The sequence below is a fragment of the Leucoraja erinacea genome, chromosome 23 (assembly GCF_028641065.1).
Source record: "Leucoraja erinacea ecotype New England chromosome 23, Leri_hhj_1, whole genome shotgun sequence".
Lineage (NCBI taxonomy): Eukaryota > Metazoa > Chordata > Chondrichthyes > Rajiformes > Rajidae > Leucoraja > Leucoraja erinaceus.
Genome location: NC_073399.1, coordinates 11186177 through 11200736, shown reverse-complemented (window position 1 = coordinate 11200736; position 14560 = coordinate 11186177). Strand labels below are relative to the sequence as shown.

Here is a 14560-nt window from a genome sequence, read left to right as displayed (position 1 = left end):
GATCCTTTCTTCACACAGATCACACTTGAAGCTGTCTTTTAGTGTGCAATATGAATATTTCAAATAGTTACAAGATAGGGCGGCTCGGTGGCGCAGCGGTAGAGTTACTGCCTTACAGCAACAGAGGCCCGGGTTCGAACCTGACTACGGGTGATGCCTGTACGGACTTTTTACGTTCTCCCTGTGACCGTGTGGGTTTTCTCCGGTGCTCTGGTTTCCCCACACACACCCAATATGTACACATTTGTTGTTTAATTGGCTATGGTAAAATTGTAAATTGTCCCTAGTGTGTAGGCTGGTGCTAGTGTACAGGGTGATCGTTGGTAGGCACGGACTCGGTGGGCCGAAGGTCCTGTTTCCATGCTGTATCTGTAAAGCCTAAAAGTCTAAATCTTGCAAAATGTCAATGTGTTCAGGGTTTTGCACATCCTTGTAAGAAGGATCTGCAGATGCTGGTTTGTACACTGAAGATAGACACAAAATGCTGGAGTAACTCAGCGTTCAGGTCAGGCAGCATCCATGGAGAAAAGAAGTAGGTGACGTTTCAGGTCGAGACCTTTCATTGAACTGAGGCTCAGTCCAATGAAGGGTTTTGACTTGAAGCGTCACCTATTCCTTCTCTCCAGAGATGCTGCCTGACCCGCTGAGTTACAGCAGCACTTTGTGTCTTTCTTGCATTCTTGGTTCATTATCCTGCTGGTTTAGTTCCACTTGTTCAACGAGCACTCCTATACAGCAGCAAAATCTGCAACTGTGTTATTACACCGAAAGATTGCCTCTCAGATAATCAAGCGCTGGATCGGCGCTTCCAAGAAAAAGAATAGAGCTGTGTTGGGCAAAACATTACCGTGTCCAAATGTGGCGTGCGGTTTCAAAGTAGCCTTGCAAGATTTGTACTTCACGGCTTTACAAAGAAGAGATTACTGAAGATTACAAAGAAATTGCGCTGCGTGTTATCTTATTTGTGTTGTCGTGGCGAGGTGACTGCTGAACTATGTGAAGATAAACCAACCCTTAGGGTTCTGAGTCCTTCACAGGTGCGAGGTGTCATGTAAAAATGCACCTTCAAGGCACGCTGCATCTGGCCTAGTTCTTAGAAAGGCGGTGCGGGAAAATCAGGTACATTATGTCTTTCTGTGGTGGTACTTTTTATTTTGAGGCACGCGTCTTGCTTACTGAAGCTGAGAGGGGAAAAAAAAACACAGGAAGTTGGGTTGTGTGGAGTTCAGAGCCCAGTGTTGATTTGGAAGGATGGTTCCCTTCTGTGTGTGCCTTGCGCAGCCTGTTCACCCCACTCCTACAATCTGATAACGTTTATGAGAAGAGACCGCAGCGGATGAAAGTGTGCACTTGCACCTTCAAATGACACACGGTTTTGATCTATTGCTTTCAAAGAGGAAGCTATAAAAAAAGGAAAATAAATGAGTAGAATCACAATAAGCTCTTTCAGGCCTCCCCTGGTATTTGTCAGTTGAAGGGCCTGATACCAAAAGGTTGAATGTGATCATTGTTCTTAAGTCATTGTTTATGTTATGAAACAATGCTCTCTCTTGAGGGCTTTGTGTGCAAGAAGAAAATTCATGTAACCTTAGCTTTGGGCTATGGAAGGGTTGTTACAGAATAAAATATGACGTTATTATGTGTAAACATTACTAATTGCAGGATTCCATACAATCCTCATAAGGCCAATGTGAGTCGAGGATAGGATAGTAAATAGAGAAAGTCAGTGGTACAATGGTGCAGCGGGTAGAGCTGCTGCCTCACTGCGCCAGCGACTCAGGTTTGATCTTGACCTCGGGTGCTGTCTGTGTGGAGTTTGCAAGTTCTCGTGGGTTTCCTCCAGGTGCTTCGGTTTCCTCCCACATCACAAAGACGTGCGGGTTTGCAGGTCAGTAACGTGCCCTAGTGTGTACAGGGTGGATGTGAAAGAGGGATAACATAGATGTTCGGCATGGACTTGGTGGGCCGAAAGGCCTGCGTCAATGTTGTGTCTCTCAATGTAACTAAATCTAAAGTAAAAGTTGGTCTGATTCCTGGTGCATTGTCATAGTTATAAAGATATTTATGTCTCTAGTAGAAGGAAAGAAAAATGAAATAAATGTGCTTGTCAGCATGTAAATTTAAGAAAACTGAGTGTAAAGCATTTGTAGCATCCAACCATTAAGGGCAAGGTTGTTGGCCTGACAACAGGGCGGCACGGTGGCATAGCAGTAGTGTTACTGCCTTACAGCGCTTACAGCGCCAGTGACCCGGGTTCGGTCCCGAGTGTGGGTGCAGTCGGTGTGGAGTTTGTACGTTCTCCAAGATCTTCGGTTTCCTCCACAGACGCACATGTAGGTTAATTGGCTTGGTATAATATAAATTGTCCCCAATGTATGTAGGATCTGCGGCAATCGCCCGTCGGTGCGGACTCGGTGGGCCGAAGGACCTGTTTCCACGCTGTATCTCTAAACAAAACTATAGCACAATGTTCTCAATTTTTTTCCCTGCTCCACCTCCTCCTTGTTTTTGTCCCGGCCAACAACTGATATCATTGGCAAACATAGACATTGAGTTGACGTTACCCTTGGCCACACAGTCATGGATGTGCAGGGGACTGAGCAGCAAAATGTCTATAGAAGAGTCTCGACCCGAAACGTCACCCATTCCTTCTCTCCAGAGACGCTGCCTGTCCCGCGGAGTCACTCCAACATTTTGTGTCTACCGTGTCGGACTGAGCAACAACTCTAGGAAGCATCATTGAGGAGGATCAGAGACGTGGAAATGTTCTGACCAGTTCCAACAACGCAGGTCTGCCGGTCAGAGAATCCAGAGGCCAGTTGCAGATGAAGACCCAGGGTCAAGGTCCAGAACGTTTCTGATGAGCTTATTCGGTGTTCCCTGTAGATTCTACACACCAGGGACAATTTACAATTTACAGAGGCAAATTAATCTACAGACTTGTATGTCATTGGAGTTTGGGAGGAAACCGGAGCACCCGGAGAAAACTCACACGGTCACAAGGAGAAGATACAAAACTCCGTACAGACAGCACCCGTAGTCGGGATGGAACCCGGGTCTTTGGCGCTGTGAGGCGGCAACTCTACCTCTGCGCCACCGTGCCGCCCTTTGTTTGTTTCTTTATAAATGATACCAGGTCGATGCAACTCCCACACTGCATGATTCTCCCAGAACACATCTTCAAAAGATCTCCAATTATTTTGCCAAGTTCAGGGATTTAGCTTAGTGTTGCAACATGACCGTTTTACCAGAAATTATTTATCTTATACAATCTCTTCCTGGCATGCAGGGCTGGAGAGAATGCATGATTAGGTTCTTTGCCTTAGGTGATAAGAAGATTGTTTTCTAATGACATCTTGTTGAAACATTTCACCAGGGTTTCTAAAAAATCATTAACTCTTGACTTTTTTTGTTCTTGTGTTTGTAACTGGGTTGAATACATGAGCTTGTTAAGGGCCTGTCCCACTTGGCGACCTAATCCGCGAGTTCTGGCGAGTTTGCCCTCGACTCATACTCGCAGCATGGTCGACATGAGGTCGTAGGCGGTCTTCGTAACTCTCCTTCATGCTCGAGAGTGGTCTCCGCGTACTTGAGGCCTCAGCCAGGTCGCGGCATTTTTTCAATATGTTAAAAAATGCCCGCGAGTAAAAAAAGGTTGCATTGGAAAAAATCGATACTTTTTTTACTCGTAGGTTTAGTCGTAGTAAGTCGGCATGCTAGTCGTAGATATTCGAGGGTAGTCGAAGGTAGTCGTAGATAATCTTCATCATAGTCGAAGGGAGGTCGAAGCAAATCAAAGGAGGTCGGCTTCACTCTCCACTATTCGGTGTCCAATTTTCCCGAAGTTAGTCGTAGCTAGTCGAAGCTGGTCTTCCACATAGTCGAAGGAGGTCTTCTTTTTTTTTAATTATTTTATTTTATTTAACAGTAAGTACAATCATATGGCACCTAAGTGCCTAATATATATTTTCATAATACATTTTATGTACAGCTTCTTTTTTTTGTTGTTATATTAAAGAAAGATTAGAATAAGAAAAATAAGTTAGATAGTAAAGGATAGAAAGACGTGAGATATATAGTGTGTGAAGAAAAAGAAAAAAGACGAATGAGTGAAGAAAGTTGAGAAAAAGAAAATAGAAAAAAGAGAATAAAACATTAAAAAAAAAAAAAAAGTAAGGAGATCATTGTTTATAATCTTGACCAACCCTCGTCCAGTCCTGAAACAGTTATTTTTTACAATTGTGTTGCACCATATGATTCCAAAAAGACGACAAATGGAGACCAACTCGTTATGAATTGGTCTGATTTATCCATTAGGAGGAATCGCATTTCCTCAAGATGTGCGGTGTCCAACATACTTGCAATCCACATTTTAAGCGTTGGTATTGATGTTTTTTTCCAAAATTTAAGTATTAATTTTTTTGCTATTATTAAACCATAGTTAAAAAATAAATTTTGAGATGGTTTTAAATTCCCATCTTCCATTACGCCAAATATAATCATTTCAGTATTAGGTTCCATTCTTATCTTGAATAATTTTGTAAATATTTTGAAAATCGAAGGAGGTCTTCAACATGTCATTTTTTCAAACTCTTCTAAACTCGCCAATTAGGTCGCCCAAGTGGGACAGCCCGTTTATTCTTCTCTTAATTAGCTGTCGATCTAGCTGTCTTTTTGACCTTTGGTTAGTCACAGTTAACAGTAAATCTCTTTCGAAACCACTGTCTTTCTCAATGTTGTTTTGTACAGTAACAAGATACTTGATACTTAATGATGTTGATCGTGTTTCCATTTAACTAGCATTTGCTCTGTGATTTTTCCCAAGTATAACGTAGACAATATTGTCTCAATACATGGGCCCCTGAATCAGACTTGGTTCTACTTTTTTTAAATTAGTTTAGTGATACAGCATTGGAACAGACCCCTCAGCTCACTGTGTCCATGCCGCAGATTCACAAGGTTAAATCCTGGGATGACAGGACTGTCATATGTTGATAGAATGGAGCGGCTGGGCTTGTATACACAGGAATTTAGAAGGATAAGAGGATATCTTATTGAAACATATAAGATTATTAAGGGTTTGGACATGCTAGAGGCAGGAAACATGTTCCCGATGTTGGGGGAGTCCAGAACCAGGGGCCACAGTTTAAGAATATAACCATATAACCATATAACAATTACAGCACGGAAACAGGCCATCTCGGCCCTACAAGTCCGTGCCGAACAAATTTTTTTTTCCCTTAGTCCCACCTGCCTGCACTCATACCATAACCCTCCATTCCCTTCTCATCCATATGCCTATCCAATTTATTTTTAAATGATACCAATGAACGTGCCTCCACCACTTCCACTGGAAGCTCATTCCACACCGCTACCACTCTCTGTGGAATAAAGGGTAAGCCATTTGGAACAGAGATGAGAAAAAACATTTTTACTCAGAAGGCAGTGGAGGCAATTCTCAGGATGCTTTCCAGAGAGAATTAGATAGAGCTCTAAAAAATAGCGGAGTCAGGGGATATGAGCGTAAAGGCAGGAACTTGGTACTGGTTGTGGATGATCAGCCATGGTCATATTGAATGGCGGTGCTGGCTAGAAGGGCCGAATGGCCTATTCCTGCAGCTATTGTCTATTGACCATCGATCACCCCTTCATACCAGCATCTAAGTGAGGTGCTGCCTTATGAGAGGCATCGATAGGGTAGACAGTCAGAACCATTGTGCCAGGGTGGAAATGTCAAAGAGTAGAAGGCATTAGCAGCATCCATCATCGAGGATCACCACCATCAGGATCGAAACCTGGGTCTCTGGTGAAATAAGGCAGCAACTCTACTGCTGCGCCACTGTACCGTCCTTCATGTTTTTAAACTTTTATTTTAATCAACCATTCTTCGTGTTAATCCAGGATTTCAGGTTTGTTCCTCTGCCCAACCCCCAGTTCTTAGAGAGTCTGAAGGTCCCGACCCGAAATGTCCCCTATTCCTTTTCTCCAGAGATGCTGCCTGACCCGCTGAGTTACTCCAGCGTCTTACGTCTATTCCCCAGTTCTTAGACGCATCTGAGTATTCCTGAGAGTTCCCGCTTGGCAAGCTTTACTGGTTTGCCTTAAAATCAGATTGACCACCCTGTGCACTAATGTGGTGCAGATCAGTACACTAATACACAGGGTGGTCAATGTGGAATTCTTTGCCACAGAAGGCTCAATGGATATTTTAACGGCAGAGATAGATAGATAGATAGATACCCGGGGTAATGGGAAGAAGGCAGGAGAATGGGGTTGAGAGGGGAAGATAGATCAGCCATGATTGAACTGCGGAGTAGACTTGATGGGCCGAATGGCCTAATACTGCTCCTATCACTTCTGAACTTTCGAACTAACTTCACCAATAACTAATCGTAATGCGTGAGTTAGTGGAATAGCTAACATTAAAAGGGATAACTGCAAAGTATATTTCTCTTCGTAAGCACTGAGGTCATTTATCATGCAACTGTTGTTCTGCCCTGAAATTCTTAATCCTGTAATTATTGCCAGAAATGTGGAAATACAGCGTCTTCGGTCATTAAGTTGTCACAACACCGGAGTCTCCACGATTAATTGCCAGACTGGATTCTTGAAATAATTGTTTGGAGTCAGCAGCCATCATGTGCAATGAGGTCAAAGAACCACAAGATTCTGAACTCTAAAATTAGTTCAGATGGCAATACATGTGCCAGAAATATGCTTGCAAACTGAAAATAGCGTAGCATGGGGCAGGCCTATCACCGACAAATATTATTTTCTGCAGCAAAACTACTTGCGTTCTGTCCGGTTTGCCAACTTTGAGTGATCGGTTGTGATGTGGATGGAGACTTCTGCAGAGGGTCTCGGCCCGAAACGTCACCCATCCTTTTTCACCAGAGAGTCTGCTGGATCCCCTGAGTTACTCCAGCACTTTGCGTCTAACTTCTGCAATGGATCACTCTGATTCAGATTCAGATTCAGATTCAGATTTTTAATTGTCATTGTCAGTGTACAGTACAGAGACAACGAAATGCATTTAGCATCTCCCTGGAAGAGCGACATAGCAAACGATTTGAATCTATACGTAGGGATCCTCAGTGCCAGTGGCTTTCACAGAAAGGTGATTAGCCATTGCTCATGTAACCAATAACATGACGATGATTCTGCCACTGTATATTTCCATAACTTTCGGAAAGGAGTTTTATTGGATTATTGCGTTCACATAAAAATCAGCTACAAATACTACCCTCGGAGCCTGCACACGCTCCCTGTGTCATCTCTTCACTCCTTCCCCTCTCCCTTCCCATATATCTCCCCTAGTCTCTACTTCTCCACATCTTCGTCTGTTCTTCTCTCTTCTCCGCTCTCCTCTACCTTCCCCTTGCCTCCCTCCCCTCTGTCCTCATCTTTTTTCTCTCTCCTTTCTTTCTCCATCCCCTTTGCTCACATTTCCACCAGCACTAATTCCCTTCCTTTGGTCTTTCCCCCATGTTCAACCCCTCTCACTGTCTCATACGTTCATGTTATCGGAGCAGAACTAGGCCATTCGGCACATCAAGTCTACTCCGCCGTTCAATCATGGCTGATCTATCGTTTCCCTCTCAACCCCATTCTCCTGCCTTCTCCCCACAGCCCCTGACACCCATCTCTGACTCATTCCCTTTCACACTCCAAAACCTTTCACCGAACCTAAAACATAAATGTAAATACCTACACCCCTCTCCATGGAACCATTAGCGAAGCGTCACCATCTTGTAAGCATCAAACATTGACAAGAGAATTGGTGTTAATGTTTATCGGATACTCAGTGGCTGGCAGGCAGGCACCAAAGAACGTGAATCGACAACCTGGGTTGAAATACCAACTGACTGAAGCTTCTGACTGATAGAAATCAACACTTGCACCCTACCAAATTCAGGTCTGTCCACAATGTGTTTAGCAACAAAGGCTTAAACAGAGTACTGCACAATGAAGTCGGAGATTGACATATTTATTTAGCCCCAGAATTAAAGGAAAATAGACACTAAATGCTGGAGTGACTCAGCGGGACAGGCAGCATCTCTGGATAGAAGAAATAGGTGATGTTTCAAGACTCTTATTAAAGGACTTTATTTTAGGGAGGAGATGACGAGGAATTTCTTCAGACAGAAGGTGGTGAATCTGTGGGATTCATTGCCACAGAAGGCTGTGGCAGCCAAGTCAATGGATATTTTTAAGTCAGTGGTAGATAGATTCCTGATTAGTACAGGTGTCAGGGATTATGGGGAGAAGACAGGAGAATGGGGTTAGGGGGAGAGATAGATCGGCCATGATTGAATGGCGGGGTAGAATTGATGGGCCAAATGGCCTAATTCAGCTTCTATCACTGGTGAATTTATGAACTTATTTGCCTGTTTCAATGTTGAGGAGTTACTTGTCGTCTGAAACTTGACCCCAGCAGACCGCAGGACCTGGACCTCAGAACCACACAGAACAAGAACATCGCAACCAGAGAAAACAATCTTTGTCTAGCCTCTTCTTGCAGCTAATACCCTTTAATCCAGACAGTGTTCTGGTAAATCTCTTTTGCACCCTCTTCAAAGTCTCCAAACCCTTCCTGTTATGGAGCAAACATTATGCATGAATTATGTGCAGGCAGATAAGAGTTAGGTCTTGGCATTATCATATCTCAGCACAGATATTGTGGGCCAAAGGGCCTGTTCTTATGCTGTAATGTTCCATGTTTCTAACTCATTTATCTATGTATCTAATTGTGTTCAGTTCTGGGCACCATGTTATAGAAAATATGTCGTCAAGCTGGAAAGGGTACAGAAAAGATTTACAAGGATGTTGCTAGGGCTATAGTGTCTGAGCGATAGGGAGAGGTTGAGTAGACTGGGACTCTATTCCTTGGAGTGCAGGAGGATTAGGGATGATCTTATAGAGGTGTATAAAATCATGAGAGGAATAGATCGGCTAGACGCACAGAGTCTCTTGCCCAGAGTAGGTGAATCGAGGACTAGAAGGACTTGGTTTAAGGTGAAGGGAAAAGATTTAATAGAAATCTGAGGGGTAATTTTTTCACACCGTGGTGGGTGTATAAAACGAGCTGCCAGAGGAGGTGGTTGAGGCAGGGACTATCCCAACGTTTAAGAAACAGTTAGACAGGTACATGGATAGGGTAGGTTTGGAGGGATATGGACTAAATGCAGGCAAGTGGGACTAGAGTAGCTGGGAGATGTTGGCTGGTGTGGGCAAGTTGGGCCGAAGGGCCTGTTTCCACACTGTCTCGCTCAATGACTAACTCATCCATTGTGTTTTTTCTGAAAGCTTCACTTCCACAAAAGCAAGCGATTTGAAAGAAGGCTGTCACTTCCCAAAGTATTTCACTGCAATACTTTTGAAATGCAATGAGTGTGGTAACGTTGGAAACAGTTTGTGCAATTCCTCTTTCTTCACACAATGATTTGGTTTAAATATTGCAGATAAAATAACCACTGCCAGTGCCTGGCAGTTCAGTGGTGAGTGACCAGATTGGTGCAGTGTGAGTTATGAAAGAAGGACGCAAAAAGCAGAGTTGAGACAGCAGGGGAGAACAAGAATCATGAGTATTTTATTGTCCTATGTCCCAGACAGAACAATGGCATTCTTATTTGCAGCAGCACAACAGAATATGCATAGTACACAGTAAACAATATAATAAACGCACACACACACGCACACACATATATATAAACTGAATGTTTATATATATATATAATATATATATATATGTGTGTGTGTGTGTAAGTGTGTACATACAAAATGAGTTGGAAAGAACTGCAGATGCTGGTTTAAATCGAAGATAGACACAAAATACTGGAGTAACTCAGCGGGACAGGCAGCATCTCTGGAGAGTACGAATGGGTAACGTTTTGGGTCGAAACCCTTCTTGAGACTGAAGTCAGACTTCAGTCTGAAGAAGGGTCTCGATCCGAAACGTCACCCACTCCTTCTCTCCAGTGATGCTGCCTGTCGCGGTGAGTTATTCCAGCGCAGATACATACATATATACGTGTGTCATAGCGTCTTAGAGTGATACAGTGTGGAAACAGGCCCTTTGGCCCATCTTGCCCACACCGGCCAACAATGTCCCAACTACACTAGTAGCTGTGCTTGGTCCATATCCCCTCCAAACCTGACCATGTACCTGTCTAACTGGTTCTTAAACGATGGGATAGTCCCAGCCTCAACTACCTCCTGTGGCTTGTTCCATACACCCACCACCCTTTGTATGAAAAAGTTACCCCTCGGATTCCTATTAAATTTTTTCCCCGTTACCTCGAACCTATGTCCTCTGGTCCTCGATTCCCCTACTCTGGGCAAGAGACTCTGTGCATCTACCCGATCTATTCCTCTCATGATTTTGTGCACCTCTATAAAATGTCCCCCTCATCCTCCTGCACTCCAAAGAATAGAGACCCAGCCTACTCAACCTCTCCCTATAGCTCACACCCTCTAGTCATGGAAGCATCCTCGTAAATCTTTTCTGAACCCTTTCAAGCTTGACAATGTGTATATGTGTGGATATGCGTAATATATATATCCTGAACTTTTCATTTCCATTTATTTTCATTTTCATTTTTTATACACACACACACACACACATACAGACATACACATAAGGAACAGGAGAAGAGCAAGGAATTAAAGCGAAAATCATGTGCACCATATTTTTAATAGTTATAATAATACAGTATAAAAATTAACAGGAACCCAACCAGATATATCAAGAGGTGTTTAAAATGAGGGGAATAGATAGGCTGAAGGCACAGAGCATTTTACCCAGGGTAGGGGAATCCAATACAAGAGGCTGCTCAAGGTGAGAGGGGCAAGATTTAAAATGAACCTGAGGTGGGTGCATGGAACGAATTATCAAAGGAGGTAGTTGAGGCAGATACTGTGGCAGCGCTTAAAAAGACACTTGGACAGGTACATGGATAGGAAAGGATTAGAGGGCTATGGGCCCAACGCGGGTAAATGGGACTTGCTTAGATGGGGCATCTTGGTCGGCATGGACAAGTGGGCCGAAGGGCCTGTTTCCGTGCTAGTCGGGCTCTATGATTGCAAGACACAGGCTCAGGGAGCTGCATTAAGAAAGTTGAACTCATTGAGAACCATCCAAGCAGCTGCCTGTGTAAATAAAAGAAGTGGTTTTCTAGAAATAGGTCTTGAACAAACAAGATGAAGAGCTGAATGTTATATTAGGAAAGTCCTGAACGTGCAAATACTTATCTTAAGATCTACAGTAGAGAATTTCACTAGAAATTGGAGAGGATAAAGTTGCAACACCTCAACATCCTGATTCACAACGTGGCCACGCTGCCTTCTGCCATACGGACATTGCACACATTAAACATGGAAGGTTGTGGTAACATTTGCAGGGTTACACTCAAAGATATGTTGCAAAGATTGAGTAATAGATTGCAAACTTGATCTAGTTCCCTGATCATCTGACAACGTTTAGTATGGGAACTAGTGTCTTATCAGCATCTCAAGATCGATTCACACAGTCAGTGATGTTTTGCATGGTATTCACAGTCTCACCCCATACTGTCTATAATCCCTTGCAGCTCTACAGCCCTCCTGAGTTCCTGCGTTTCTCTTTATCCTGTGCTTTCTGAACGCCTTCGGTAGCACAGCGTTAGAGTTGCTACCTCACAGCGCCAGAGACCCGGGTTTGATCCTGACCACGGGTGCTGTCTGTACGGAGTCTGCACGTTCTCCCTGTGACCACGTGGGTTTTCTATAGGTGCTCCGGTTTCCTCCCACACTCCAAAGACGTACAGGTATCTGGGTTTAGGAAAGAACTCCAGGTGCTGGTTTAAATGGAGGTTTCTAGGTTAATTGGCCTCTGTGAATTGTCCCTAGTGTGTAGGATAGAACTAGTGTATCGGTGACCATTAGTTGGTGCGGACTCGGTGGGCAGAAGGACCTGTTTTTTATGCTGTATCTCTAAACTAAATGCTTCCGATGCTGGACATTAAGGGTCAGAGTCTGGTGGGGACACCCCTCAAACAAAGGAAGGGATATCACTCTAACACTTACCGAGTATTGAATCCATAGACAGAAGACAGAAGAAACTGCAGATGTTGAAATCTTGTGAGGAACACAAAATGTTGGCGTAGCTCACCGGGTCAGGCAGCATCAAATGGAGGACATGGGATTAATTTTCAGGCATCAGAGAGTACTTTTTGGAAAGGCCACGAATGGAGGGATATGGATAATGTGCAGTCAGATAGGAGTTGGTCTTGGCATCATGTTCACCACTAACATTGTGGGCTGAAGGGCCTATTCTTGTGCTGTATTGGTTTATGTTCTATGGATGGATAGACAATATTTTGGAGAAATTTTGACACGAAACATTGCCTCACCTTTACCCCACCGGAACATTGTGCCTTTCCCCCAACAGAACACCTTTAGTTTAGTTTCGGGATACAGCGCTGAAACAAGCGCCACCCAGCCCAGCAAGTCCGCACAGACCAGCGATCTCCGCACACTAGCACTATCCTACACACTCGGGACAATTTACAATTCTTACCAAAGCCAATTAACCTGCCAAACCCGTACGTCTTCAGAGTGTGGGAGGAAACCAGAGTATCCAGAGAAAACCCACTCGGGTCACGAGGAGAACGTGACAAACTCCCTACAGACAGCACCCGTGGTCAGGATGGAACCCGGGTCTCTGGTGCTGAAAGGCAGCAACTCTACCGCTACGCCAAGATGGCATGCCTCTGAGATATTCTGCAGGGATTCACATAACGGGAGAGCCAGACACAAAATAACCCAGTTGTAAATGTTTGCAATCGCTTAACATCTGTGCCACGGGATGTCTGGAATGCTGGTACACAATTAATCTATAAACTCCCAAGATGTTGCAATGAGCTGTTGTGACAGAAGCAATGAATCAGTATAGAAGCATCTAAGGCACATATTACCCTCTTGTTCCATTCAATGAAGTTATCAAACAAAGAGGAATGACTGCATACGTTGGCATTACATTACATTGAGTTTAGGAACATTTCAATCCCCAGGGTCCTGCTTCCCAGAGTAATTAATGAACAGGCCCTAGAAATTGGTAATCATTTTCCAACTTTCTTTGGACTCTGGAACAGTCCCAAAGATGACCTCATGTTATACCCACAGAAAATGAAGAACCATAGACCAGTTAGCATCTTCCTCTGGCGTATGTCGTGCACAGCTGAAAGTTGTAGGACAACTTGTTCTATTTGATCTTATTTGAATGTGCACACCAGGTTGATTGCATTCGTCGAAACAGGGCGGACCACGTGAAGGTTGCAATCTCCCACCCCACCAGTTAGCGTGACATCAGTTGCATGTGAAATGCGCGCATCCATTCGAGTGAGGCCAAATGCCAACCCGAGAACGGTCCTGAACTATCAGCCACCTCATCGGTGACCCTTGGACTATCCTTTGCTTAAGTAGGAATTGCAGATGCTGGAAAATCGAAGGTAGGCAAAAATGCTGGAGAAACTCAGTGGGTGAGGCAGCATCTATGGAGCGAAGGAAATAGGCAACGTTTCTGAGGGTTTCGACCCGAAACGTCGCCTATTTCCTTCGCTCCATAGACGCTGCCTCACCCGCTGAGTTTCTCCAGCATTTTTGTCTACCTCGGACTATCTTTGATTGGACTTTGCTGGCTTTACTTTACACTAAACGCTATTTCCTTATCATGTACCTGTACACTAATGGCTCAATTGTAATCATGTATTGACTTTCTGCTGACTGGTTAGCACACGATAAAAGCTTTTCACTGTACCTCAGTACACGTGACAATAAACTAAAAACTGAATTGAAATGCAACGTGGAATAACTAATCTGCAAACGCCAACACCCCACCACCACAAACCTTCCCACCTTTCTAAATGAAACTAAACAAATTATATGACTATGCCAGCATTCTACTTCAGATTCAGTGAGTGCCATAACTGACTGTCACTTGGCCTAGATCATGAAGGCCATCACAAGGATACAAAGTGCTGGAGTATCTCGGCGGCTCAGGCGGCATCTCTGGAGAACATCGATAGGTGCCGTTTTGAGTCGAGACCCTTCTGTGCAAGTGATTCTGATCCCGGCCCACTTGACATGCCTCAGGCAAGGCGTCTCGCATTGAGTAAGACTATTGTTCCTACTGACAAGTGAATGGCTCACTGACACTTTATTGTCACATGTACCTGGGCACGGTGACATTCGTTTCACACAGTTCAGTATGACTTTAGATTTCCGAGATAGAGCGCGGAAACGAGCCCTTCGGCCCATCGAATCCATGCCGACCAGCAATCACCCATGCACACTAGCGCTATCCTACACACCCTGGGGACAATTTACAATTTTTACCAATTAAACTACAAATCTGTACGTCTATGGAGTGTGGGCGAAAACCACAGCCCCCTGAGAGAACCTACACGGTCACAGGGAGTAGGTACAAACTCCGTACAGACAGCACCTGTAGTCAGGATCAAACCCGGGTCCCTGGCGCCGCGCCACCGTGCCGCACAGACATAAGTACAAGAGTGTAGGAATG

At 44.2% G+C, this 14560-nt stretch overlaps 1 protein-coding gene across 2 annotated transcripts in view; it reads left to right on the top strand.

Annotated features, from left to right (window-relative positions):
- tha1 (threonine aldolase 1) overlaps positions 1 to 14560 on the top strand; it is a 56718-nt gene that overhangs the window by 30238 nt on the left and 11920 nt on the right. The window lies entirely within an intron of this gene.